Source organism: Bubalus bubalis, chromosome 5 (genome assembly GCF_019923935.1).
Source record: "Bubalus bubalis isolate 160015118507 breed Murrah chromosome 5, NDDB_SH_1, whole genome shotgun sequence".
Lineage (NCBI taxonomy): Eukaryota > Metazoa > Chordata > Mammalia > Artiodactyla > Bovidae > Bubalus > Bubalus bubalis.
In genome coordinates, this window is record NC_059161.1 from 40,085,564 (window position 1) to 40,099,826 (window position 14,263).

A 14,263-nucleotide genomic window follows, 5' to 3' on the forward strand; every position below is an offset into this window, starting at 1 on the left:
GATGTTGAGCAGTTTCATATGTTTATTCACCATTTGGATGTCTTTCTTTCTCCTTATTAAGTGAGTGAGTTTTGGCTCCTCACCCCCCTCCGTTGGGTTGTCTCTCTTTTCCCTATTGATTTATATAATTTAACAAATATATTCTGGAAAATAATTCTTTGTCAGTTGCATACATTAAAAAAAAGTCTCTGTAAGTGATTTGCCTTTTCATTATCTTAGTAATGTCTTTTGATGAACAGGAGTTCTTGATTTTAAGGAAGTCTAATATATCACTTTTTCCTATTATGGTTAGTGCTATTGTGTCCTTTTAAAGAAACCTTGTCTTTTCCAAGTTCAAGAAGATATTCATCTAATTTTTCTATTAGAATCTTTATTGATTCGGTTTTCATATTTAAGTCTGTGATCCATTTGAAATAGATTTTTGCATGTATCATAAGGTTTGAGTTAAAAATTTTAATTTTTTTTGAGTTAAGGTTAACTTTTAAAAATGGGTATCCAGTTGATTCATCACTATTATTGATTTGATTATACTTTCCCTATTAAATTGGCATCTTTGGTACTAATCAGGTGACTATATGTGTGAGAGTACCTTTCTGGATCTCTGATCTCTATTCTGTTACCATTGCTCTATTGTTGTGCCAATATAATGGTGTCTCAATTTCTTCAGTTTCTTAAAGTCATGATGTGAAATAATATAAGTCTTCTACTTTTATTCTTTTCTTATTTTATTTTTTAAATTTTATTTTATTTTTAAACTTTACAAAATTGTATTAGTTTTGCCAACTATCAAAATGAATCTGCCACAGGTATACATGTGTTCCCCATCCTGAACCCTTCTCCCTCCTCCCTCCCCATACCATTCTTCTGGGTCGTCCCAGTGCACTAGCCCCAAGCATCCAGTATCGTGCATCAGACCTGGACTGGCAACTCATTTCATACATGATATTTTACATGTTTCAATGCCGTTCTCCCAAATCTTCCCACCCTCTCCCTCTCCCACAGAGTCCCTAAGACTGTTCTATACATCAGTGTCTCTTTTGCTGTCTCGTACACAGGGTTATTGTTACCATCTTTCTAAATTCCATATATATGCATTAGTATACTGTATTGGTGTTTTTCTTTCTGGCTTACTTCACTCTGTATAATAGGCTCCAGTTTCATCCACCTCATTAGAACTGATTCAATGTATTCTTTTTAATGGCTGAGTAATACTCCATTGTGTATATGTACCACAGCTTGCTTATCCATTCATCTGCTGATGGACATCTAGGTTGCTTCCATGTCCTGGCTATTATAAACAGTGCTGCAATGAACATTGGGGTACATGTGTCTCTTTCCCTTCTGGTTTCCTCAGTGTGTATGCCCAGCAGTGGGATTGCTGGATCATAAGGCAGTTCTATTTCCAGTTTTTAAGGAATCTCCACACTGTTCTCCATAGTGGCTGTACTAGTTTGCATTCCCACCAACAGTGTAAGAGGGTTCCCTTTTCTCCACACCCTCTCCAGCATTTATTGCTTGTAGACTTTTGGATCGCAGCCATTCTGACTGGTGTGAAATGGTACCTCATAGTGGTTTTGATTTGCATTTCTCTGATAATGAGTGATGTTGAGCATCTTTTCATGTGTTTGTTAGCCATCTGTATGTCTTCTTTGGAGAAATGTCTATTTAGTTCTTTGGCCCATTTTTTGATTGGGTCATTTATTTTTCTGGAGTTGAGCTGTAGGAGTTGCTTATATATTTTTGAGATTAGTTGTTTGTCAGTTGCTTCATTTGCTATTATTTTCTCCCATTCTGAAGGCTGTCTTTTCACCTTGCTAATAGTTTCCTTTGATGTGCAGAAGCTTCTAAGTTTAATTAGGTCCCATTTGTTTATTTTTGCTTTTATTTCCAATATTCTGGGAGGTGGGTCATAGAGGATCCTGCTGTGATGTATGTCAGAGAGTGTTTTGCCTATGTTCTCCTCTAGGAGTTTTATAGTTTCTGGTTACGTTTAGATCTTTAATCCATTTTGAGTTTATTTTTGTGTATGGTGTTAGAAAGTGCTCTAGTTTCATTCTTTTACAAGTGGTTGACCACTTTTCCCAGCACCACTTGTTAAAGAGATTGTCTTTAATCCATTGTATATTCTTGCCTCCTTTGTCAAAGATAAGGTGTCCATATGTGCGTGAATTTATCTCTGGCCTTTCTATTTTGTTCCATTGATCTCTATTTCTCTCTTTGTGCCAGTACCATACTGTCTTGATGACTGTGGCTTTGTAGTAGAGCCTGAAGTCTGGTAGGTTGATTCCTCCAGTTCCATTCTTCTTTCTCAAGATCGCTTTGGCTATTTGAGGTTTTTTGTATTTCCATACAAATTGTGAAATTATTTGCTTTAGCTCTGTGAAGAATACTGTTGGTAGCTTGATAGGGATTGCATTGAATCTATAAATTGCTTTGGGTAGTATACTCATTTTCACTATATTGATTCTTCCAATCCACGAACATGGTATATTTCCCCATCTATTAGTGTCCTCTTTGATTTCTTTCACCAGTGTTTTATAGTTTTCTATATATAGGTCTTTAGTTTCTTTAGGTAGATATATTCCTAAGTATTTTATTCTTTCTGTTGCAATGGTGAATGGAATTGTTTCCTAAATTTCTCTTTCTGTTTTCTCATTATTAGTGTATAGGAATGCAAGGGATTTATGTGTGTTGATTTTATATCCTGAAACTTTACTATAGTCATTGATTAGTTCTAGTAATTTTCTGGTGGAGTCTTTAGGGTTTTCTGTGTAGAGGATCATGTCATCTGCAAATAGTGAGAGTTTTACTTCTTCTTTTCCAATTTGGATTCCTTTTATTTCTTTTTCTTCTCTGATTGCTGTGGCCAAAACTTCCAAAACTATGTTGAATAGTAATGGTGAAAGTGGGCACCCTTGTCTTGTTCCTGACTTTAGAGGAAATGCTTTCAATTTTTCACCATTGAGGATAATGTTTGCTGTGGGTTTGTCATATATAGCTTTGATTATGTTGAGGTATGTTCCTTCTATTCCTGCTTTCTGGAGAGTTTTGATCATAAATGGATGTTGAATTTTGTCAAAGGCTTTCTCTGCATCTATTGAGATAATCATATGGTTTTTATTTTTCAATTTGTTAATGTGGTGTATTACATTGATTGATTTGCGGATATTGAAGAATCCTTGCATCCCTGGGATAAAGCCCACTTGGTCATGGTGTATGATCTTTTTAATGTGTTGTTGGATTCTGATTGCTAGAATTTTGTTAAGGATTTTTGCATCTATGTTCATCAGTGATATTGACCTGTAGTTTTCTTTTTTTTGTGGGATCTTTGTCAGGTTTTGGTATTAGGGTGATGGGTTTGGAATTTTACCTTCCTCTGCAGTTTTCTGGAGGAGTTTGAGCAGGATAGGTGTTAGCTCTTCTCTAAATTTTTGGTAGAATTCAGCTGTGAAGCCGTCTGGACCTGGGCTTTTGTTTGCTGGAAGATTTTTGATTACAGTTTCAATTTCTGTGCTTGTGATGGGTCTGTTAAGATTTTCTATTTCTTCCTGGTCGAGTTTTGGAAAGTTGTACTTTTCTAAGAATTTGTCCATTTCTTCCACGTTGTCCATTTTATTGGCATATAATTGTTGATAGTAGTCTCTTATGATCCTTTGTATTTCTGTGTTGTCTGTTGTGATCTCGCCATTTTCATTTCTAATTTTATTGATTTGATTTTTCTCCCTTTGTTTCTTGATGAGTCTGGCTAATGGTTTGTCAATTTTATTTATCCTTTCAAAGAACCAGCTTTTGGCTTTGTTGATTTTTGCTATGATCTCTTTTGTTTCTTTTGCATTTATTTCTGCTCTAATTTTTAAGATTTCTTTCCTTCTACTAACCCTGGGGTTCTTCATTTCTTCTTTTTCTAGTTGCTTTAGGTGTAGAGTTAGGTTATGTATTTGACTTTTTTCTTGTTTCTTGAGGTATGCCTGTATTGCTATGAACTTTCCCCTTAGGACTGCTTTTACAGTGTCCCACAGGTTTGGGGTTGTTGTGTTTTCATTTTCATTCGTTGCTATGCAAATTTTGATTTCTTTTTTGATTTCTTTTGTGATTTGTTGGTTATTCAGCAGTGTGTTGTTCAGCCTCCATATGTTGGAATTTTTAATAGTTTTTCTCCTGTAATTGAGATCTAATCTTACTGCATTGTGGTCAGAAAAGATGCTTGGAATGATTTCTATTTTTTTGAATTTACCAAGGCTAGCTTTATGGCCCAGGATGTGATCTATCCTGGAGAAGGTTCCATGTGCGCTTGAGAAAAAGGTGAAATTCATTGTTTTGGGATGAAATGTCCTATAGATATCAATTAGGTCTAACTGGTCTATTGTATCGTTTAAAGTTTGTGTTTCCTTGTTCATTTTCTGTTTAGTTGATCTATCCATAGGTGTGAGTGGGGTATTAAAGTCTCCCACTATTATTGTGTTATTGTTAATTTCTCCTTTCATACTTGTTAGCATTTGTCTTACATACTGCGGTGCTCCCGTGTTGGGTACATATATATTTATAATTGTTATATCTTCTTCTTGGATTGATCCTTTGATCATTGTGTAGTGACCTTCTTTGTCTCTTTTCACAGCCTTTGTTTTAAAGTCTATTTTATCTGATATGAGTATTGCTACTCCTGCTTTCTTCTGGTCCCTATTTGCATGGAAGATCTTTTTCCAGCCCTTCACTTTCAGTCTGTATGTGTCCCCTGTTTTGAGGTGGGTCTCTTGTAGACAACATATGCAGGGGTCTTGTTTTTGTATCCATTCAGCCAGTCTTTGTCTTTTGGTTGGGGCATTCAGTCCATTTACATTTAAGGTAATTATTGATAAGTATGATCCCGTTGCCATTTACTTTATTGTTTGGGGTTCGAATTTATACACCGTTTTTGTGTTTCCTGTCTAGAGAATATCCTTTAGTATTTGTTGGGGAGCTGGTTTGGTGGTGCAGAATTCTCTCAGCTTTTGCTTGTCTGAAAAGCTTTTGATTTCTCCTTCATACTTGAATGAGATCCTTGCTGGGTACAATAATCTGGGCTGTAGGTTATTTTCTTTCATCATTTTAAGTATGTCTTGCCATTCCCTCCTGGCTTGAAGAGTTTCTATTGAAAGATCAGCTGTTATCCTTATGGGAATTCCCTTGTGTGTTATTTGTTGTTTTTCCCTTGCTGCTTTTAATATTTGTTCTTTGTGTTTGATCTTTGTTAATTTGATTAATATGTGTCTTGGGGTGTTTCGCCTTGGGTTTATCCTGTTTGGGACTCTCTGGGTTTCTTGGACTTGGGTGATTATTTCCTTCCCCATTTTAGGGAAGTTTTCAACTATTATCTCCTCAAGTATTTTCTCATGGTCTTTCTTTTTATCTTCTTCTTCTGGGACCCCTATGATTCGAATGTTGTAGCGTTTAATATTGTCCTGGAGGTCTCTGAGATTGTCCTCATTTCTTTTAATTCGTTTTTCTTTTACCCTCTCTGATTCATTTATTTCTACCATTCTATCTTCTAATTCACTAATCCTATCTTCTGCCTCTGTTATTCTACTATTTGTTGCCTCCAGAGTGTTTTTAATTTCATTTATTGCATTATTCATTATATATTGACTCTTTTTTATTTCTTCTAGGTCCTTGTTAAACCTTTCTTGCATCTTCCCAATCCTTGGGCTTGCCTCCAGGCTATTTATCTGTGATTCCATTTTAATTTCAAGATTTTGGATCAATTTCACTATCATTATTCGGAATTCTTTATCAGGTAGATTCCCTATCTCTTCCTCTTTTGTTTGGTTTGGTGGGCATTTATCCTGTTCCTTTATCTGCTGGGTATTCCTCTGTCTCTTCATCTTGTTTAAATTGCTGAGTTTGGGGTGTCCTTTCTGTATTCTGGCAGTTTGTGGAGTTCTCTTTATTGTGGCGTTTCCTCGCTGTGTGTGGGTTTGTACAGGTGGCTTGTCAAGGTTTCCTGGTTAGGGAAGCTTGTGTCGGTGTTCTGGTGGGTGGAGCTGGATTTCTTCTCTCTGGAGTGCAATGAAATGTCCAGTAATGAGTTATGAGATGTCTATGGTTTTGGGGTGACTTTGGGCAGCCTGTATCTTGAAGCTCAGGGCTGTGTTCCTTTGTTGCTGGAGAATTTGCTTGTTATGTCTTTCCCTGGAACTTGTTGGCCCTTGTGTGGTGCTTGGTTTCAGTGTCAGTATGGAGGCGTTTGATGAGCTCCTGTCAATTAATGTTCCTTGGAGTCAGGAGTTCCCTGGAGTCAGGGTTTGGACTTAAGCCTCCTGCTTCCAGTTATTGGTCTTATTTTTACAGTAGTTTCAAAACTTCTCCTTCTATATAGCACCATTGATAAAACATCTACGTTAAAGATGAAAAGTTTCTCTACTGTGAGGGTCACTCAGAGAGGTTCACAGCGTTACATGGAGAAGAGAAGAGGGAGGAGGGAGTTAGAGGTGACCCAGATGAGATGAGGTGGAATCAATAGTCGAGAGAGTGGGCTAGCTAGTAATCACTTCCTTATGTGCACTCCACAACTGGACTGCTCAGAGATGTTCACGGAGTTATACAGAGAAGAGAAGGAGGAGGAAGGAGACAGAGGTGGCCAGAAGGATAAAAGGGGGGAATGAAAAGGAGGGAGACAGATCCAGCCAGTAATCAGTTCCCTAAGTGTTCTCCACCGTCTGGAACACACAGAAATTCACAGAGTTGGGTAGAGTAGAGAGGGGTTAGGGAGGAGACACAGGCGACCTGGGGGAGAAAAAGGAGAGTCCAAAGGGAGAGAGAGCAGTCAAGCCAGTAATCTCGCTCCCCAGTGAAAAATGGGTACTGAAGATTGGGTTCTTAAAGGTAAAAAATTGGTAACAAATACATAAAAGCAAAAATTAAAAATCTAGAGTAGAGTTTGGAATTTCAAAAATATGATGTTAAAGAAAAGAAGAAGGAAAAGAAAGAGAGAAAAAACGAACAAACAAAAACAAGGTCGCGAAAATTATAAAGAAAATATAGGTACAAAATTGATAACTAATACCATAAAGCAAAAGTTAAAAATCTAGAGTAGAGTTTGGGATTTCAAAAATACAATGTTAAAAAAAGAAGAAGAAAAATAAAGAGAGAAAACAAACAAACAAACAAAAACAATGTTGCAAAAATTAGAAAGAAAATACAAGTACAAAATTGATATCAAATGCCCAAAAGCAGAAATTAAAAATCTAGAGTAGAGTTTGGAATTTCAGATATACAATGTTATATAAAAGAAGAAGAGAAAGAAACAGAGAAGAAAAAAAAAAGTCACAGAAATTATAAAAAAACTATAGGTACAAAATTGATAACATGTACCAAAAAGCTAAAATTAAAAATCTAGAGTAGAGTTTGGAATTTCAAAAATACAATGTTAAAGAAAAGAAGAAGAAAAAAAAAAACAAACAAGGTCAAAAAATTATAAAAAATATATATATGAATTTTGCTGAAGAAGAAAAAAATAGGTTTTTTTTTTTTTTTTTTTTGCAAAGTAATAGGTTATAAAAGTGAAAATTAAAGGAACAATAGAGGACTTAAAATTTTTTTAAAAAATTAAAAAAAAGAAAAAAAAAGAATGATCGTAAAAATAGTAAAAATATATCTAGGACTTTCTCTGGTTTTGTTGTGAGTATTGTGGGTTCACTTCATTTTTGGCTAGTTCCTTGGTCCGACTTATATTTCTCAAGATCTATAGGCCCCTTCCTATTTAGTCCGTAGTAACCACAGGGTTTTAATCTATTGCCTGTAGCTTCCAAGGCGTTTCCCTCTGTTATAGCTTCTTCTGTTTGCTGGTCTCTTCAGTGTCTGGTTTCCGCCCTGACACAAAGGGGACAGTGGAGGACACTTTTTTTTTTTTTTTTTAGGTTCACTTATTCAGTCGTGCTGCGGGGAGGGAGGGAGGGATGCTGCAAACAAATAACACTGGCGTGGGCTCGCAATGCCTCAGCCACACTGGGTCTGCCCTTGCTCACGGTGCGTGTAGCCTCCCTGCCCACACTGCTCGGGCTCTAGGTTGTTCCGCCGGGAACAATTCGAGGCCGGCCCTGGGCTGCATGCACCTCCCAGGTCCAAGCCGCTCAGGTTCAGGCACTTGGGTAGTCCTCAGAGGCGCAGACTCGGTTGGGCCTGCGTTTTGTGCTCTTCCCAGGTCCGAGCAGCTCAGGTGATGAGGTGTTTGGCGAGCGGCATTGCTGTGACTTATCGCCTCCCTGCCACTCGGTTATCTGGGTGTAAAACTGGCGCACCTTCTCAGGCAGATGTTGACCGTCCAGACCCCCAAGAAGTTTTAATTAGCAAGGAAGCCTGCTTACAGTTTTATAGATAATGTCTCTCTGGGGCTGCGATTTTCCCCTTCTGACTCTGGCTGCCTGTCACCGGAGGGGGAAGGTCTGCAGCCGGCTATCTCTGTTCAATCATTTGTTCCGTGTGTGGGCCTAGCGGTGTCTTAGGTTAGGGCTGACTTTTCGTGTGGTAGATATCCCACAGTCTGGTTTGCTAGCCCAAATTATTTCGCTCAGATAGCGCTCAGGGTATTCAGGCCAGGTTCTTACTCTAAGCGATGCAGCCTGCGCCGCGCCTCCCTGCCCAGCCCCCGCTTGCTAATGGCGTGTGCAGGCGTCTGCGCTGCTTCTCCGCTGGGGGAGTTACCGTAGGGCTCGCAATCTGCGAGTTTTAATTGTTTATTTATTTTTTCTCCCTGTTATGTTGTCCTCTGTGCTTCCAAAGCTCGGCATAGATTCGGCAGTGAGAAGGTTTCCTGGTGTTTGGAAACTTCTCTCTTTTTAAGACTCCCTTCCCGGGATGGAACTCTGTCCCTCCCTCTTTTGTCTCTTTTTTTATCTTTTATATTTTTTCCTATCTCCTTTCGAAGAGTTGGGTTGCTTTTCTGGGTGCCTGATGTCCTCTGCCGGCATTCAGAAGTTGTTTTGTGGAATTTACTCGACGTTTAAATGTTCTTTTGATGAATTTGTGGGGGAGAAAGTGTTCTCCCTGGCCTACTCCTCTGCCATCTTGGCTCCTCCCTACTTTTATTCTTCTATAAGATTGCCTTGACTGTTCTAGGTCCTTTGTGTTTCCATATAAATTTCAGAATTAGCTTTTCAAATTCAAAACAAAACCTCTTCTGAGAGTTTAGATTGGGATTGAACTGAATTTATAAAACAGTTGGGGATGAAATGACAACAATTTTGACTTTTTTAATCCATGAGCATAGTATATTCTTCTATTTAGTTATGTCTTTAATTTCTCTTGGCAATGTTTTGTTGTTTTTTGAGACACTGTTACAGTTAATTTTAAAAAATATCTTGTGGTTTAACTGAGTCTTTTAACTTTTCCATGTCTTATTGTTTTAGGTCAGATGTCAGCAAACCTTTTTCCATAAAATGCCAGTTCGCAGACCATGTGATCTTGTTGCAGTTACTTGAGTTTGCTGGTGAAAAGTGAAAGCAGCCATAGACAACATGTAAACAAATGTGTGTGTCCATGATCCAATAAAGGTTTATTTACAAAAATAGCATAATTTGGCCTATAAGCCATAGTTTGCTGATTGACAGTTCTCTTGTAAATAGACTATAACTGGCTCTCTTGTAAATAGGATATAACTGAATTTTAAAAATCTAAGTGAACAATCTGTATCTTTTAATTGTTGGCTTTAGTTTATTATATTTAAAATGATTATTTTTCTCATATATATTGGCTGTTTTCCTCTATCATGTTACTCTTTCTTTGTTCTATTTTTTCATACTTTTTTGTGTCTTTTTATTAACTGAATTTTTGTGTTTTCTTCCAGTGTCCCCTCTTTATTTCTGTTGCTTTTAGAAATACTCTTTAAATTTTACCATCATATTTACTAAAGTCTATCTTTTAAGAGCTGTAAAAAGTTGAGAATATTTTAATTCCATTTACTTTTCTGTTAACTTTATTATTGTCATACATTTATTTAGGTCCTTATTTTTTGTTAGGTCCATCTCTTAGTCTTTGTTATTAAGTTTATTATATAAATAAAATATCTTTTTAGGTTCACCTATATGTTTACCATTTTCCATGCTCATAATTTTTTCCAACATCTTAGACTTGCTCTGTGGCTTTCCCAGAGGTGGCTAAGTGGTAAAAAATCCATCTGCATTGCAGGAGACTCAGGTTCAATCCCTGGGTCAGGAAAATCCCCTGGAAGAGGAAATGGCAACCCACTCCAGTATTCTTGTAGAGAAAATCCCATGGACAGAGGAGACTGGTGGGCTACAATCCATAGGGTTGAAAAGAGTTACATACACACAGACTTGCTCTAGCGAACATTTTTCTTACTGCCTGGAATACATTCTTAGTAGTTTTTTTTTTTTTTTTAATGAGGATCTCTTGTTGGTGACTGCTGGTTTTTATATATCTGGAAATGTCTTTATTTCATCTTCATTTTTGAAAGGTAGTTCTGGCAGTGTACAATTGCTGGTTGACAGTAATTACCTCTCAACTCCTTAAAAACACCAGTATGGCTTCCATTGTAACAGTGGAAAAGTCAGCCATCAGTTTAATCTAATTTTTGCTCTTTTGTTGGCAATCTGCATTTTTTAATTTTAAAATTAAGTCTAATTTTAAAAACTCCTGTTCAACAATTAATACTTTCTGTTTCTAAGAGTTCTGTTTTTCACATCTTGCTGCCCACTTTTGTTAATCTTTTGATTATTGCTCATTTTTGTGACTCCCATGTGTAGAGGTATTCCACACATCAGATCAGATCAGATCAGTCGCTCAGTCGTGTCCGACTCTTTGCAACCCCATGAATCGCAGCACGCCAGGCCTCCCTGTCCATCACCAACTCCCGGAGTTCACCCAGACTCACGTCCATCGAGTCAGTGATGCCATCCAGCCATCTCATCCTCTGTCGTCCCCTTCTCCTCCTGCCCCCAATCCCTCCCAGCATCAGAGTCTTTTCCAATGAGTCAACTCTTCACATGAGGTGGCCAAAGTACTGGAGTTTCAGCTTTACCATCATTCCTTCCAAAGAAATCCCAGGGCTGATCTCCCTCAGAATGGACTGGTTGGATCTCCTTGCAGTCCAAGGGATCTCAAGAGTCTTCTCCAACACCACAGTTCAAAAGCATCGATTCTTCGGCGCTCAGCCTTCTTCACAGTCTAACTCTCACATCCATACATGACCACTGGAAAAACCATAGCCTTGACTAGACGGACCTTTGTTGGCAAAGTAATGTCTCTGCTTTTGAATATGCTATCTAGGTTGGCCATAACTTTCCTTCCAAGGAGTAAGCATCTTTTAATTTCATGGCTGCAGTCACCATCTGCAGTGATTTTGGAGCCCAGAAAAATAAAGTCTGACACTGTTTCCACTGTTTCCCCATCTATTTCCCATGAAGTGGTGGGACCGGATGCCATGATCTTCGTTTTCTGAATGTTGAGCTTTAAGCCAACTTTTTCACTCTCCACTTTCACTTTCATCAAGAGGCTTTTGAGTTTCTCTTCACTTTCTGCCATAAGGGTGGTGTCATCTGCATATCTGAGGTTATTGATATTTCTCCCAGCAATCTTGATTCCAGTTTGTGTTTCTTCCAGTCCAGTGTTTCTCATGATGTACTCTGCATATAAGTTAAATGTGTAAGCTAATACTAGAATTTTAAGTAGTTTGTTCTCTAAATTTGCTGGGTTTCTCCCACCACCCAGTCATGGTGCTTTTTGGTGACTGGGAAACTAAGCAATTTCCCATAGAGTTCCTAGGTGGTTGAAATTCATCTGTGAGGATCCTAGGCCATACATTGGAAGTACTTTTGTCTAGAGTGGATTTTCAGTTGTTTCTACTGGCAGTCAGGAGGTACTACCAAACTGAGACCATTTTTACCTCTCTCTAGATTTCTGACTTTCTGTGGAAATATTTGATTTAGATTGGCCTACTTTGAAGCTTGGTTTCTCTTCTTAACTGCAGTACTGAGCAAAACAACCTGCAGGAAAATCTTGCCTTTTTTTTGCTTTTTACTCATTGATTTCCACTCTCGTTTCAATGCCTTTTTTTTTTTTTTTTTGGTCTTTTTTGGGGGTATTGTTTGTTGGAGCCTTCAAAGATATCCCAAAAATACATTCTAAGGCTGTTTTGAACTAAAAAGTGAAAGTGTTGTTCAGTCATGTCTGACTCTTTGTGACTCCATGGACTGTAAGCCTGCCAGGCTCCTCTGTCCATGGGATTTCCCAGGCAAGAATACTGGAGTGAGTTGCCATTCCATTCTCCAGGGGATCTTCCCGACCCAGGAATTGAACTCAGGTCTCCTACATTGAAGAAAGATTCTTTACCACCTCAGCCACCAGGAATTCGTGTTTGAACCAGGTTCTAGTTATCTTATAGCAGAAGAGTCCTTTAGATTATGTAGTTTTCCATAAGGCAAAAATGGAGGTCTTCAAGAACTGTGTTTTGTTGAACCCAGTGCCTGTTACAACTAATTGTTGAATGAGTAACTCACATTTGATAGAAATAGAGAAGGTAGTCATCAGTATCATATGTCTTGATAGATTTGGAACAGATTTGCAACTGAAAGATATCTGTGCATTTGATGCCTGCAGTTCTCTTTCAAAATGAAAAACTGCATTCATAAATAGAGCAGTTATTACTTAATGATGACAAGTGTCTACTCAGTTGGTCACTGCAGGTGAAAAATCAAGCTTTTTATTGATCACTTATGACTTATACCTTAGTAATACTTTATTATAGGCATGAAATCAAAGCTTACATGTTCACACTAAAATGAACCTTAACTTCATGGGATTTAATGATTTTATTTTGAGTATTTATATACATATAATTCATAACCGGGCTTTCCTGGTAGGTCAGCTAGTAAAGAATCTGCTTGCAATTTGAACCGGGAGACCCCCGTTCAAATCCTAGTTTGGGAAGATTCCCTTGGATAAGGGATAGGCTACACACTCCAGTATTTTTGGGCTTCCCTGGTGGCTCAGACAGTAAAGAATACACCTGCAATATAGGAGATGTGGGTTCAATCCCTGGGTTGGAAAGATCCCCTGGAAGAGGGCATGGCAACCCACTCCAGTATTCTTGCCTGGAGAATCCCTGGACAGAGGAGCGTGGTGGGCTACAGTCTGTGGTGCAAAGAGTTGGACACCACTGAGTGACTCAGCACACACACAGTTCATAACCCGGGAGTTTATTTTTTGTTGAAATATAATTGTTTTACAATGTTGTTAGTTTCTGCTGTACAGTGAAGTGAATCAGCCGTGTGTGTGTATATATATATATATATATATATATATATCCCTTCACTCTTGGACCTCTCACTCTACCTGCATTCCACCTAGAGAGTTGGAGCTCTGAGCTGCACTTCCTGTGCTTTTCAGCAGTCCCACTGGTTATCTGTTACCACATGATAATATATATGTTGATCCCAATCTCCCAATTTTTCCCACCCTTCTTTTCTCCCCTCTGTATTCACATGTGTCTGTTGTCTACATCTGCATCACTATTCCTGCCTTGGAAATAGGTTCATCTGTGCTATTTTTCTAGATTACACATGTATGTGTTAATAATCAATATTTATTTTTCTCTTTCTGACTTCACTGTGTATGACAGATTCTGGGTTCATCCATGTCTGTACAAATGACCCTGTTTCATTTGTTTTAGAGGCTGAGTAGTACTCCATTGTATATATGTACCACATCTTCTTTATCCATTCATCTGTCATTGGATAACCAGGGAGTTTAAATGTCTGGCCTGAGATCCTGAAATTGACTCCAGAATCACAAAGGAAAAGCATTTTTCATAAGATTGAGGTGGAGAGTGGGCATGAGAAGACTTGGAGTCAGATACATTTGGCTCTGCCATTTAGTCATCTGTGACTTGCAAATTCTCATAATTTCTATGCCTTAATTTACTTTTCTCTGAAAAAGGAATAATTTTATTAACTCCATCATAGGATTGTTGTGAGTATTAAATGTAATAAAGTGTGTAAATGTCTTAGGAAATATCTTAGGCATAATAAATTCAATAAATGTCATCTATAGATGATACAATTACCCCATCCCTCTACTTGCAGTCCTAATCCAACAGAAGAGAACTATTGATGTGTATTTATTGATCACCTTGAGCCATCAGAAAATATCTAAATGGAAAGAGTCAGCTTTGTCATGTAAACTGATTTTAATAATAATATAATATTAATAATATTAATAATGATGAAATTTTGCAGTTTAAATTTTGTCTGAGAAGTCCAGTCATGCATAAGTG